A 16,692-nucleotide genomic window follows, 5' to 3' on the forward strand; every position below is an offset into this window, starting at 1 on the left:
ACCCCATGAAACAGACAATAAAAGCAAAAATAGACAAATGGAATTATATCAAGCTTAGAAGATTCCACACTGCAAAGGAAACACTCAACAAAGTGAATAGGCAACTCACAGAATGGGAGAAAATATTTGCAAACTGTGCAACTGATAAATGATTAACATCCAGAATCCATAAAGAGATCAAGAAACTCAACAATAACAAAACAAATAATCCAGTTAAGAAATGGGCAAAGAATTTGAACTAGCACTTTTCAAAGGTGAAATTCAAATGGTCAACAGACACATAAAAAAAATGCTCAGGACCACTAGCCATCAGGGAAAAGCAAATAAAATCCCCCATGAGGTATCAGTCATTCAAGTTAGAATGGCTACCTTTCTAAAATCAAAAAATATTAATGCTGATGAGGATGTGGGGGGGAAAATGTACCCTAGTTCACTATGAATGGGAATGCAAACTAGTACAACCATTCATTGTAGAAGACAGTATGGAGATTCCTTAGAAATCTGAAAATAGATTTGCCATAAGAACCAGCCATCCCACTCCTGGGAATTTACCAAAATTAAGTTAAATCGGCCTAATAGAGTCAGTTGTACCACCCATGTTAATCACAGCTCAATTCACAATAGCTAATATATGGAATCAAACTTGATGGCCATCCACTGGTGACTGGATAAAGAAAATCTTATATATATATACACCATGGAGTACTACTCAGCTGCAAAAAAGAATGATATCCTGTCTTTTGCAACAAAATGGATTCAACTTATTAGTGAACTAAGCCAGTTGCGTAGTTCATCTTTCCCTGATCTGTGATAACTAATAGAGTATAAAAATATATTGCATATGAGCAAAATTTACATTTTGAGATTTAATTGTTGTTTACAGCCTTTGTCTCTACTACTTAAGAATACTTTCTCTTTTCTTACCCTTTGTTAAATTCTTTGCTTTTCTTGAAATTAAAATTAAGTTTTTTGTGGTACAAATTTTGATATCAATGCATATCTGTTTACAATATACATTCCTGTAATTTTTTTAAACTTTTATTTAATAAATATAAATTTCCAAAGTACAGCTTTTGGATTACAGTGGCTTTCTGCCCCCCATAACTTCCCTCCCACCCACAACCCTCCCATCTCCTGCTCCCTCTCCCATTCCATTCACATCAAGATTCATTTTCAATTATCTTTATATACAGAAGATCAATTTAGTATATATTAAGTAAAGATTTCATCAGTTTGCACCCACATAGAAACACAAAGTGTACTGTTTCAGTACTAGTTATATCATTAATTCACATTGTACAACACATTAAGGACAGAGATCCCACATGAGGAGCAAGTGCACAGTGACTCCTGTTGTTGACCCAACAAATTGACACTCTTGTTTACAGCATCAGTAATCACCCTAGGCTCTAGTCATGAGTTGCCAAGGCTATGGAAGCCTTTTGAGTTCCTGGACATATGACCTAGACAAGGTCATAGTCAAAGTGGAAGTTGTCTCCTCCCTTCAGAGAAAGAAGAAAGGTACCTCCTTCTTTGATGGCCTGTTCTTTCCACTGGGATCTCACTCACAGAGATGTTTCATTTAGGTTTTTTTTTTTTTTTTTTTTTTTTTTTTTTTTTTTTTTTACCAGAGTGTATTGGCTTTCCATGCCTGAGATACTCTCATGGGCTGTTTAGCCAGATTTGAATACCTTAAGGGCTGATTCTGAGGCCAGAGTGCTATTTAGGACATCTGTCATTCTATGAGTTTGCTGCATATCCCACTTCCCATGTAGATTGTTCTCTCCTTTTTAATTCTATAAATTATTATTAGCAGACACTTGTCTTGTTTGTGTGATCCCTTTGACTCTAAAACCTATCATTATGATCAATTGTGAAGTGAAATTGATCGCTTGGAGTAGTGAGATGGCATTGGTACATGCCCGCTTGATGGGATTGTATTGGAATCCCCTGGCACGTTTCTAACTCTACCATTTGGGGCAAGTCTGATTGAACATGTCCCAGATTGTACATCTCCTCCCTCTCTTATTCCCACTCTTATATTTAACAGGGATCACTTTTCAGTTAAATTTGAACACCTAAGAATAATTGTGTGTTAATTACAGAGTTCAACCATTAGTATTAAGTAGAGCAAAAAAAAAAAATACTAAAAGGGATAAAGTATTAAAGGACACGAGCTGATTGCTTAGTGAAGGGTTAATTTTATGATTATAAAATATACAAAGCATGTCATTTTAAAAATTAAAAGAAGGGGCCAGCGCCGTGGCTCACTTGGTGCCATATGGGTACCGGGTTCTAGTCCCAGCTGCTCCTCTTCCAGCCCAGCTCTCTGCTGTGGCTGGGAGGTCAGTGGAGGATAGCCCAAGTACTTGGGCAACCTGCACCCGCATGGAAGACCAGGGAGGAGCACCTGTCTCCTGGCTTTGGATCAGTGTAGTGCCGGCCATAACGGCCATTTGGGGAGTGAACCAACAGAAGGAAGACCTTTCTCTCTCTCTCTCTCTCTCTCTCTCTCTCTCTCTCTCTCTCTCTCACTGTCTATAACTCTACCTGTCAAATAAATAATGAAAACACACACAAAAAAAAAAGAAACGAAAAAATAAGAAAGGAAGGAGGAGGGAGAGTGAGAGCATAGGTAGGTGGGGGTGGGGAGTAGGGTGGAAAATACCACTATGCTCCTTGTATCTATGAAATCCGTGAAATTTGTTCACCTGATATCAATTTACAAAAAGTAAAAAATAAAACATAACCCACCCCCGGTATCCTTTATTGCATATTTGTGATATCTCAGCCAAGATCAATCAGCCTGTACCTCATTTCTAAGCAGCTAGCCATGAGAGTGAATATCTGTTTTTAGAAAGTTAACCCTTAGATAGCTTTGGTATTAGGTAATCCCAAAACACGCCTAAAGATTCATGGTAAACTAGGACAGATCCTTTTTTTTAACAGTTCTTTAGATTTCAGAAGTTTTAAAAATATTCATTTTATTAAGAAGAAAAACTAAATAAACAAAAGACTCTTCATTGGCAGAATTAGGAAACAATATCAAGATTTTTGCTTTAAAAAATTAAATGGTGCATTTTCTTTCTCTAATTAAGGAGCAGGTTAAAAAAGTGTTCTTTGTGATAATCCAGACTGGGAGGGAAAGAATATTTTCAGGAAAGATAAAACACCTCTCCAAAATGCCTTGCATGCTACTTTTCAATAAAGGAAGTTTTTTTTTTTTTTTAAATCATTTATTTTATTTATGAGACAGAGATGAAAGTGACAGCGAGAGTGAAAGAGAGAGAGAGAGAGAGAGAATTACCACTTGCAGTTTTGGTCTCCATATACCCACTACAGCTGAGATTTGAGCAGGCCAAAACTGGGAACCATGAACTCAATCCAGGCCTTCTATATGGATGGCAGAGACTCATCTATTTGAGCTATTATCTGTTGCCTCCCAGGGGCCTCATTAACAAGATGCTGGAATTGGGAGCAAAGTCAGGACTCAAACCCAGGTACTCTGATATGGGATCCGGGTGCCCCAAACGCCATCCTAGCTGTAAGGTCAAATGTCCACTATTGACAGAGGAAATTTCAATTTGAGAATCATTAGGGGGAAAAAAAATAAAGTCCTGAAGTTGAGTGAGCAGAGCAGTGTTCATAAAACCCACACTAGTGGCCAGCATTGTGGCGTAGCAGGTTAAGCCCCTGCCTGTAATGCTGGCATCCCAATAAAGGTGCCAGTTGGAGTCCCAGCTGCTCCACTTCCAATCCAGCTCCCTGCTAAGGCACTTGGAGAAGTGTAGGAAGATAGGCTAAGCGTTTAGGCCATCTGGAAGAAGCTCCTGGATTCTGGCTTTGGCATGGCAAGTACCAGCCATAGTAGCCATCTGGGGAGTGAACCAGTGGTTGGAAGCTCTCCCTGTCTCTCCTTCTCTTTCTCTATCTGTATCTTTGCCTTTCAAATAAATAAAATAAATCTTAAAAAAAAATTCCACTCTATGCTGGAATTGGCAACAGAGATGAGTTATCTATTGATAGGTAAGAATATAAAGCAAGTATTTGACAGACCTGGTTTCAAAGCTTTTCTTTACCACGAATCTCTGTGAAACTTTGGACAAATTCTTTAATGGCTTTACCCTAACTTCCTCTTCTGTAGTGTTCATGATATTAGGAAATCTACATGACTTTTAGAATTGAATGAGATCATGCCTAAAGCAGTTAACACAGCATTAGGCCCGATGTAAAGCTGCTGTTAGAGTTTTTATTTTTCTCTTCTGGCAACAGGCTTTTATGGCTGTTTGAACAGTTTAACCCCCACATTTCTAAGAAGTTGCCAAAACAGAATTTTCCATCCCTGCCCCTTTTAACCACACCCTGCTTTAATCATAAACCAGATTTCAACACCATCCTTGAAAGGTCACCACCCACTACAGATTTTCTCTGCATGGTTTAAAAATTCATTGCACTGAAAGCAATCTAGCAGCCAAAGGGATGCTAAGTTCCTCTTATTAAGATATTACAGTGTTTTTGGTATGTGATTTCGATTCTGTAAAGGAAAATGGAATTTAGAAATTATGAGACTGAAGGCATATACAACATCCTCAACTTCAATGGTTTCCAGATAATAATCCATGATATGTGCAATGGAGGGAAGAGTTACATTTTGTAAGACCCTCTCTCTAAGAGCTATACACATATTTAACCTCAGCTTTACCCATAACCTCCACATGAACGAACCTTCTGTCTCCCATCTCTCCACTCAGCTCTCTCTTGCAAAACAGTTCCAACTGTAATATTGTAGGTTTTAAAAAATCTACCCTTGAATTTAACTTCTGCATTGAATTATGTTTGTTTCAAATTTTGATTCTACTTGTGAAATACACCACACCCAGTTTATAATGTAATTGACTCAGAACATCAGGATCTCTGCTTTGGAATAGATCTTATGCATTTAGTTATCCACCATCCGTATCAGCCCTGTCTTTTTGTGATGATGGCAAATCTAATGAAATTTGGCTCATGATCCTCCCCTCTGAAACAAAACAAAACAGAGTACTTCTGGCAGGTGGATTTATTGGCTCTCCTAATTGAAAAGTCTTGGGGTAGAAGCAGTGTCAGACACAACTGTAGCCAGAGACTCAATGGGTCCTGCTACAGCCTAGCTGTTCTACACTTTCAGCTCTGCCTCTTAAATATTAGCTTCATTCTTAGGTTCTACGAAATGACAAGAAAGTTATCTGCAGTTTAAGGCTCTGCTGATTTCAGACCTAAACCAACAGAAAAAACAGTATCTTCTTTCCCCAATCTGTCTTTCTCTCAAGTCTTAGCAAAAGACTCATTGCTTCTCACAATATTGTCAAGGAAGAAGGTTGAATGGATGCTAGATGAAAAAGCTAGATAATAGGGGGAATTTCTCCTTCTCAAATAGCTAGTGGGAAATTGTTATTTAAATTGGGCAATCCTCAACCACAGATTTTCTATATGCTAGACTATTTGGAGACAATCCAAATTTCTATGGCCTTCTCCAAGCATCTCATCACATGATAAACAGCTCCTGGTTTCATTGTGTGTGAGACAAGCTGTGAGGTTTAAGGAAGCAGATATCTGTTGTATCAACTTTCATAATACCCACTTTTTCACATGAGCCATAGGATATGCCATCCTAGTATTCAGGAAAAATAGCAAGGAAATAATGGAAAGTTCTTTTGAGTGTTATCTACTTATATACAACTTCATATACCAAGTTAATAAAAATAACTAATGAAATGTGTAAATGAAACAACTAAGGCAGAGAGCAACTCACATCATTGAATGTTGATCCATGAAGATTACTCTGTTTTAGGCCCATCCTTATCCTGAACCAGAAATGACTTAGGACTACACTACTGCTCACGTTTATTGGGAAGCTTAGGGGCTGTGGAATAACTCTGGAATGCACTCAGTAGGCTCCTGAGAAATGTTTTCTGTGACCTCCTGGAATCTCATAGAATGCCGATTTTCACCAGAGATGGTCTACTTTGGTGTTCGTTATCTTCAGCCAAAATTATTTTTCCACTATCTTAATCAGGGTGAATAGCTGTTGCCATTTTTTTCTATTCTGATGCTTGTAAAATCCCTAGATGGTTGATCCAAGTTTTCAACCACTGCATATATTTTTTTTTCTGATGTGTGACAGGGATAACAATATCACTTAATCAGTTCTACAATCTAGACAAATATTGATAGATGTTTACAGTTTTATAAAAAGGATGAATCTCAGGTCTTTTTCTCTCTGTCCGAATATTGAGTGGCCCATAGTAGAGGAGTTTCTTGAAGTCCCTACAATCAAGAAAAGACAGAATCAGTTTCTCCAGTTTGCCCATATATCTTATATCCACCTTTAGATATCTATGGAAAGGATCTGAGCTGGTGAAATCTGATTTACATTTTGAAATCACCTGTTCTTGTTTTTGGTAAATATATATCTTCTAGACACAAAAAAATTTTCTTTGAAAACTCTTATAAATGCAGCTACCAGTTTAATGCTTATATTAGGTACATAGAATCTGTGGATTTGATTTCCATGGGCTAGACAAGATTCTTGCTATAGCTTTGGAACCTATTACGGTGAGGCACCACTGGCTCCATTGTCATCACACATTCGTTAATTTTGAGTCTGCCTTAACAAGTTAATTCTTGAGTCTGCCTTAGCAATTTTATTTTTTGAAGTAAATTCAAATTAGGTCAGCTGACCATTTTCTCTATGTGTTTTCTTAGACATTTAAGAATGCAGAAATTTTTTAGTTTATATATAGTAACATTAAATGTGTAGTTTTGATATACTATACATATTGTATCTTAATAGTATATTTGATATACTATATATTATACTATGTATACTACATATTATATCTATACTATATAATACTATGTATGGTATATATAGTATTATAATACTATACTATATGTTATATAAATATTATATGCTATATATATATAATATATATAATACTATATATACATGTAATTTACAACATTGGAAACCAAAAAGGGAGCAATAGCCATCATCTTCACAAATACAAAATCTTCCTTGGAAATCAGATTGGTCATATTTGTAGAGCAAAGCCTAACTGTGATTTTTATTAATTTTTTCAAAGAATTTAGGAGAAATCTTATCCAGACTCACATGTGTACACCCACATAAACTGAAGAAGATGAATGGGTTCATGTGGATTTAGATTGAACAAGTCAAATGGCAAAAATGAATGGATTAGGCATCAAATCCTTACTTGGGGAAGTTGATTGAATCAAATGTGAATTGTCAAAAGACCAAATTTCAACCAACTGAATTTCAAAGATCTGATTGGATTTTACTCAATTCATGACCCACGCAGCCCTCAGGCTACATAATAGAAAGGAACTCTAAGGAACTACTACAGCAGGCTTCATCATATAAGGAGAAAGGAAGAAGTCAGCAGAACCAAGAAGTAAATTGCAATTGACCATTTCAAGGTTATTTTCTTAATAGGGATATAAATGAAATCTTGTTGGCTTAATGAGGCTTGGCTGCCACTGCTCTCCTAATTTCTTGAAAGATTAGATTAACACATGAGTAACTTAGGTTTCAGTTTAGTGACATGGAACTTTAGCATGAATAAATCCACTTTGAGATTGCTTTTTTTTTTTATCATCATAACTCCAGCTACTTCTGGTATGTGTCCTCATAGAGTAAGACATGTTTTCATTTGGATCTACCTTTACTTGGAGTATTATAATATTCTTAAAGATTTAACTCACATTAAAGTTCAAACATTCATCAGCTATCTGCTACCTTGAGCTCAGTCGTTTTCCCTCTTCTGCAATGGTCACCATTTTTTATTTACCCACTTGGCCATATCCTCAGTGAGGTAAGAGAGCTGGTTTGTTTATTTTGTGATCCTTTGTTCTGACATATTGGAGTATGGTGAGCAGTCACCATATTTAATGTGAATAAATAAAATGTGGTAGGACACTTTGGTTGAATCCATATTTTGGTTACTGTGAACAGTGCTGGTAGAAACATGGTGGTACAGGTATCTCTGATTTAATGTTGTTCATGTTCAGAAGTGGGATTGCTAGATCATATGGCAGGTTATTTCTAGTTACAAAACTAGAAAAGAAATCTTCATGCTTTTTTTTTAACCTTAAAATCTTTTATTTAAGGTATACAAGCTTCATGCATTTCATATATACCAATTTAGGAACAGAGTGATTCTTCCTAGCCTACCTTCCCTCCTGTCTACACTCCCACCATTCTTCCTCCTCTCTCTCTTATTCCCATTCTTATTTTTTCACAAAGATCTATTTTCAATTAATTGTATACACATAATAGTAACCCTATACTAAATAAAAAGTTCTACAAATAGTATGAAGAAAAAAAGCTTGTTTTACACAGTAGTTGCACTAATTTAAATTCCCACCAACGGTATATAAGAGTTCCCCCTTTTCCACATCATCACCAGCATTTATTGTTCTCCGTCTTTTGGATAATAGCCATTTTGAATAGTATGATATGATAGGTCATTGTAGTTTTGATTTGCATTTCCCTGATAGCTAGTGATGTTTGACATTTTTTCATATATCTGTTAGCCATTTGTATCTACTTTTGAGAACTGTCTATAGATATCCTTTGCCCAATTCTTAACTAGATTGGTTGTTTTCAGGTTAAATTTTTTGAGTTGTTGATGTATTCAGGATATTAATAATTTGTCAGATAGGTACCTAGCAAATATTTTTCCTATTCTGTTGGATGTCTCTTCACTCTGTTGATTGTTTCCTTTGCTGTTGTGAAACTTCTGAGTTTGATACAGCCCCATTCAGTTAATTTTGCTTTTGTTCCCTGTGCTTTGGATCTTCATATTTTTTACATGTGGAACTCTCTGTTTAGTGGAGCATTAAATCTTTGACTATAATGTAAATTAAAAATATGTTCCTCAAAAATTAAGAAAGAAGGGAAGAAAGAGAAGAAGGGCAGGAGGAAAGGAAGATGGATGGGGGGGGAGTATCATTATATTATTAGAATGTATCTGTGAATTACATTGAATCTGTTCTCTTTGTATTAATATTGCATCAACAAGAGAATTGTGTTTTTAAATTCAATTTTTAAAAAAGTGAAATTCTGTATAGCACACAAGCAGGTCCAAGAATCAAGTAGCATGCAAAACAACAATTTTTAGTTATGTCTGTCAGGCCCTTAGTATAAATTTTGTTTCAAAAATCTCAGAACATCAAATTGATTAGATTGTCAGCAGTTCCTCAAATCATTTTCTCCTGATGGTGAGAAATCTCTGTTACTATTACGAGAAGAAAAACCAGGAGTCAGAGGGATGGGTATTATGAATCAAGTGCAGGTATGATGGAAAAATACTACTCTGCCTCTAAAAACAACAAAATGCATTTAACTTCATTTAGAGGAATAAAATTCCATAATTTATACTAAGAAATGTATAACAGCCGGCGCTGCGGCTCACTTGGCTAATCCTCCGCCTGCGGCACCAGCACACCGAGTTCTAGTCCCTGTTGGGGCGTTGGATTCTGTCCCGGTTGCTCCTCTTCCAGTCTAGCTCTCTGCTGTGGCCTGGGGAGGTCAGTGGAGTGCTTGGGCCCTGCACCCACATGGGAGACCAGGAGGAAGCACCTGGCTCCTGGCTTTGGATCAGTGCAGCGAGCCAGCCGTAGCAGCCATTTGGGGGGTGAACCAACGGAAGGAAGACCTTTCTCTCCGTCTCTCTCTCTCTGTCTAACTCTGCCTGTCAAAAAAAAAAAACAAAAAGAAAAAGAAAAAGAAAAAAAAAATGTATAACAACATCTTTAAAAAAAAACTTTTTGAACTTTTTGAACATTTATTATAAATTCATAATATAAATCTGATTAATAAACACAAATGATATTAAAGGATTTTAAATTATGAATTCACTTTTTAAACATCAGCAGATAAAATTGCATAGCACATATAAGCCTAAAAATTTTGTTATTAATGTCTTTATTTTATTAATAATTTCAGATACTGTTGATGATGCATTATTTCTAAATTATTGCCAGCAAAGCTCAGATAGGGTCTGTCATACGAAGCTATGTCCAATTATGTTTTCACTCCTTACCAGTTCATGGCTTATGTGAATGAAGCCCTCTTTCAGTCTACTTATCTATCTAGTTTTATATTATAATTTCTATAAAACAGTTAGTACAGAGCTTAGCATATAACATGCACACATTTTAAAATTGATTATTAACAATATTAAAGATGGAAAAAATAAACGAATATGTGAATGGACATAAATAATAATGGGTATTATTTGGTTCAAGTTTTCATTTAAATCACTCAAGGAATATCAATAAAAATTATAAGAAGTTTGGTCCAATGCAAAATGTGGAAGATACAAAATTCTTCTAAAGCAATTCAAAAAGCATTGTCTAAATTTGCTTCTAGTAAACATGACATTTTGAAGAAATATGTACTCAGTTGAGTAGAAGACTTTTTGTGTCTCCTAAAGGGCCAATTTCACTTATAATTTTACTCCTTCTGCTCTTTAAACACATTTTCATTTCTTTCAAATACTTTATATTAAATTAAAATATATTATTATGTACAATTTAGTGAGGAGGATGAGTCAATGAATATGCACGTTACTCATTTGAGATAATGCTTTTCATAGCTTTGGTATTTGACAAATTACATGATTCCAGTATTTTGACATTTCAGATAACAACAAACTGAAATAGGAAGTATTATTTGGAGTTTTGTCATTAAACTCAAAATTTTAAAATAAACATAGTTTGTTTTACTAAGGTAAAAAAAAAAAAGAAAAAAGAATAGTGAGCATAAAGACAAGGCTATGGAAATGATTGAGTCTGAAGAAAACAAAAGGAAAAAGATTAAAGAAATGTGACGAGAGACTTAGAGATTCATGGACCAATGTATGCATCATGGGAGTCCCAGAAGGAGATGACATAGACATAGAAAATAGAAACTATATGAAGAAATGATGGTTATAAATTTTCCAAGCATCCAAGAAGCTAAATGAACTCTAAGTGGGATAAACTAAAAAAAAAAAAAAAAAAAAAAAAAAAAAAAAAAAAAGACACACAGCAAACTGCTGAAAGTCAAAGACAAAGCAAGAGACAAGCAATTCATCATATACAAGTGTACTACTCTCATTGACATACTCATCAATTATCAGCAGATTTCTCGTCATAAAAATTGGATGCCAAAGCACAGTTACAGGATATAATCAAAGTTCTAAAACAGGAGAAATCTGTCAGTTAGGAGCCTCATATTTAGTAAAGTTGTCCAATAAAAATGCAGGTGAAATTCAGATATTCTGAGATAAACAGTAGCTGAGGATGTTACTGCTACACTCGCTCCGTGTGAAATTCCCAAAGGTGTCCTTTAGGTTGATATAAAGTGTTCCATACAGCAATTTAAAGACATATACATAAAAAACATTTCAATAAAGATAAATGCAAGAGCAATTATAAAATCTGATGTTATTGTAACATTAATTTACAACCTACCTTTTCTCCCACATGACATGAGACTAATGCTGAAAGCAGTCTGAAAACTGTCATTGCCATAACTTTGGTTTGTAACTCTTCATTTTGTTTTCTACATAATTTAAGATAATAATATAATAAAGGAATCATCAGTTTGTGTCATTGGACTCAGAATATACAAAGATATATCTTTATGAAAATGTCAACTGAAAGGGTTTAGGAAAGAGCTGTAACAGCAGTTTTATGTATATTATTAAGTTGGTCTGATTCTCATTAGAATATTATAACTTTAGGACGTTAAATGCAATAGCCGGCCGGCGCCGCGGCTCACTAGGCTAATCCTCCACCTTGCGGCGCCGGCACACCAGGTTCTAGTCCCGGTCGGGGTGCCGGATTCTGTCCTGGTTGCCCCTCTTCCAGGACAGCTCTCTGCTGTGGCCAGGGAGTGCAGTGGAGGATGGCCCAAGTTCTTGGGCCCTGCACCCCATGGGAGACAGGAGAAGCACCTGGCTCCTGCCATCGGATCAGCGCGGTGCGCCGGCCACAGTGCGCCAGCCGCGGCAGCCATTGGAGGGTGAACCAACGGCAAAGGAAGACCTTTCTCTCTGTCTCTCTCTCTCTCACTGTCCACTCTGCCTGTCAAAAAGTTAAAAAAAAATGCAATAGCCAGAATAACCACAAAGCTATATATATATATATATCTATATATATATCTATATATATATAGATATATATATATAATATATAAACACACACACAAAAGAAAGTTATCAAGACACACAAATGTTTCACTACAAAAAAAAGCAAGCAAGAAAGAAGACAGTAATGCAGGAAATGAGGGACAAATGAATTACAAGATGAACAGCCAAAAGCAATAGAAAGTAACAGAGATAACTCCTTCCTTACAAATAATTACCTTAAATGTGAATGGATTAACCTCACTTATTTAACCAAAAGAAAAAGATTTTCAGAATGGATAAAATAAGATCTGAATATACTATGTTTACAAGAAACTCACTGTAACTTCAAAAGGAAAAGGAGATTGAAAGTGAATGGGTATAAAAAGATATTTGGCACAAACAGTATTTAAAAGTACAAGTGGGGACTGGTGCTATGGTGTAGCGGGTAAAGCTGCTGCCTGCAGTGCTGGCATCCCATATGGGCACCGGTGCGAGTCCTGGCTACTCTACTTCTGATCCAGCTCTCTGCTATGACCTGGGAAAGCAATAAGTGGTGGCTCAAGTCCGTGGTCCCCTACACCTGCATGGGAGACCTGGAAGAAACTCCTGGCTCCTGGCTTCAGATCATTGCAGCTCTGCCTGTTGCAGAGGGAGTAAACAAGTAGATGGAAGACATTCTCTCTCTCTTTCTCTCCTTCTCCTTCTCCCTCCCTCTCTCTCTCTCTGCCTCTGCTTCTCTCTGTAACTCTGCCTTTTTTAAAAAAAAATTATTTATTTATTTGAAAGAGTGACACAGAGAGAGGAGAGGCAGAGAGAGAGAGAGGTCTTCCATCTGCTGGTTCACTCCCCAATTGATCGCAACGGCCTGAGCTGCGCCAATCTGAAGCCTGGAGCCAGGAGCTTCTTTGGGATCTCCCACATGGGTGCTGGGGCCCAAGGACTTGGGCCATTTTCTACTGCTTTTCCATGCCATAGCAGAGAGCTGGATTGGAAGTGGAGCATCCGGGTCTTGAACCGGCACCCATATGGGATGCCGGTGCTTCAGGCCAGGGCGTTAACCTGCTGAGCCACAGTGCTGGCCTCAATAACTCTGCCTTTCAAATAAATAAAAATAAGTCTTAAAAAAAAGTAGAAATGGCTACATTAATTAAGAAAAAATAAGTTGAATTAAATGTCAAAAGGTTTACAAAAGATAAAGAGCATTATATTTTAATAAAGTTTTTAATACAGAAATAAGATAAAACTATAATAAACAATTACACACCAAAGAACAAATTATCAAAATGCATGAATCAAAAATTGACTGTTGAAGAGGGAAATAGTTTTTTATAATTTATTTATTTATTTGAAAGTCAGACGTAAGGAAAGAGAAAGAGAGAGAGAGACAGAGAGAGAGTGAGAGAGAGAGAGAAAGATCTTACATCCACTCTGGTTCACTCTAGTTTGTCACAGTTTATCACAACAGTCAGTGCTGGGACAGGCAGAAGCCAGGAGCCAGGAGCTTCATGTGGGTACAGGGGCTCAAACACTGGGGCCATCTTCTACTGCTTTCCCCAGATTATTAGCAGGAATCTGGATTGGAAGTGGGGCAGCTGGGACACAAATCAGCGCTCATATGGAATGTAGGCATCACAGGCCACAGCTTTACCCTCCATGCCACAATGCCGACACCAAGAAATAGTTCTTCAGGAATTATTGAAGATTTAAATACTCCACTTTCAATAATGAGTAGATCAAACCGACAAAATGTAAGAATGTAAGTCAAGAAACAGAGATCTTGAACAACACACTCAATCAACAAAATCTGATACACAGATACAGAGCACTCCACCGAACACCAACAGAATACACGTTCTCATGTGCATACGGCTATTTTCCAGTACAGACCAGGCACACCATTAAGAAACAGAAAATTTGAATAGCTTCATAATTAATAAGGAGATTGAATCAGTTATCAAAAATGTCCTGACAAGGAAAATTCTTCAAACCAACGGTTTAACTGCAGAATTTTATTATACATTTCAAACGCACTACTCCTCAAGCTTTCCAAATATCTCAAGTACAGAACACTTCCCAACTATTCTAAGAGAATAGAATTATCCTCATATCAAAGCCTGATAAAAATCCTACAAGAAAAGATAATTACAGACCCAATACACGTCATGAACATTGATTTGAAATCCTCAACAGAATACTAGCAAACCAGATTCATACTAAAAAGATTTTATACCATGAGCAAGTGAAATTTACTTCTAGAAGGGAAAATGAGTTCAACATGAAAGCTGATCAAGCAATATACCACATTAATAGAATGAAGCACAGGATGAACCCACATGATTGTCTAAATGCATGCAGAAAAATAATTGACCACAACTCAACACCCTTTCATGGTAAAAAATCAACCTAATAACTAAGAATAGACAGAAACCACTGCAACATAATAAAAGCAATATATGAAAAACCCACAGCAGGCATACTCAATAGTGAAAAATCAGGAAAAACTTAATCAAGAATGCCCATTTTCACACATTTTTTTCATTTAGTACTAGAAGGTCTAGCCAGAGCAATTATGTAAGGACAAGTAGTAAAAACAACCAGATTAGACATTATCTTTGTTAACAGATGATATGCTCTTATATGTAGGAAACTTGAGATTCCACTAAAAATATTAGAACTAATAAATAAATTCAGTAAAATATCGAGACACAAAATCAACACACAAAAAGCAGTTGCATTTTTATGCACTAGTGCAACCCACAGAAGAAATCAAGAAAAAATTCCATTTACAATAACATCAGAAAGAATAAAATACGTATGATTTAATATATTATTTTTAAAGATTTATTTGTTTTATTTGAAAGACAGAGTTACAAAGAGGCAGAGGCAGAGAAAGAGAGAGAAACCTTCCATCTGCTGGTTCATTCCCCAGATGTCCACAAAGGCCAGAGCTGGTCTAATCTGAAGCCAGGAGCAGGACCCAATGACTTGGGCCATCCTCCACTGCTTTCCCAGGCCATAGAAGAGACCAGATCGAAAGTGGTGCAGGTGGGACCCGAACCAGTGCCGACATGGAATGCCAGCACTGTAGGCCATGGCCTTACCCATTATGCCACAGCGCTGGCCTTTATGATTTAAGTTAACCAAGGATGTGAAAGAGTTATACAATGAAAACTACAAAACATTATTGAAGAAAATTAAAGAAGATGAAAATAAATGAAAAGACATTGCATATTCATGGACTAGTATGCTAAATATCATTAAGATATCAATACTCCTTAAAGTGCACCCTAAAATTCATTAGGACTCTCAAGAAATCAAAACAATTTTAAAAAGAAAAACAAAGCTGGAGGACTTTCTGATTTCAAACACATCTAATTTCAAAACTTAAAACTACAATGAGATACCATCACAAATCATTAGAATGCCTGTTGCAAACAAAACAAAACAGAAAATAACAAGCGTTAGTGAGGATGGGAAGAAATTAGGATCCTTGGGTGAAAAGGTGGGAGTGTAAAAATGTGGAAAACAACAATATTATGGTGGTTCCTCAAAAGATTAAAAACAGAATTACTGTAAGAGTCAGCATTTTTGCATGCATAATTGAAGACAGGGTCTCAAAGAGATATTTGTACACCCATATTTCATAGAAGCATTGTTCACAATAGTTAAAATGTGGAAACAGCCCAAACATTCACAAATGCTGAATGGATAAGCAAAATCTGGTATATATGAAATGAAATACCATTCATCCTTAGAAGGAAAGGAAATTCTGGCAGATGCTATAATATGGCTGGACCCGAAGGATCTTATATCAATGAAGTGAAATAAGCCGGGCACAAAAATAGGCAAGTCACCATATAATTCTACTTACAGAGGTTCGTAGAGTAAATAAAATTATACAGACAGTAGAATCGTGGTTTCTGGAGAAGGGAGGAGCGGGGAGTTCCTGGCTAATGAGTATAGTTTCAGTTTTGCAAGATGAAAAGAATTCTGGAGATGGATGGTGCTGATGGTTGCACAACCCTATGAATGGATTCAGTGCCACTGACCTGTATGCTTAAAAATGGTTAAGAAGATAAATTTTTATGTTATGTATATTTTACCACAATAAAAGATTGTGCAAAACACATGTTATAAAAAGTATATTTTTACTGTGCTTCAATGTCCAACTGGCAACAGTTTTGTAGATCCAAGGAAATAACAGAAATCCTAGGCTTTGGCTCAAAATGAAAATATTCATCCTCTCATCCCTCAGATGATGAGATTTGGGGAGTATCCATAGAAACAGGGACAGTAAATCATTTTTCATCTCTTCCCTAATAAAACTGCAACAGACATTTCAGGTCCTTTTTGCTTCTAAGCTCCTAAGCATATCTCCTAGTTCTTGTTCATTATATATCAGACCTTACCAGCAATTCCTCTTTGTTTCATTTTAGGTAGTCATTCCTCACTAGGTAATAGAAAACCAGTTCTCTCTTTGACCTAGTTTGTGCTGTGCCATATTTCCTTGGCA

The sequence above is a fragment of the Lepus europaeus genome, chromosome 5 (assembly GCF_033115175.1).
Source record: "Lepus europaeus isolate LE1 chromosome 5, mLepTim1.pri, whole genome shotgun sequence".
Taxonomy (NCBI): domain Eukaryota; kingdom Metazoa; phylum Chordata; class Mammalia; order Lagomorpha; family Leporidae; genus Lepus; species Lepus europaeus.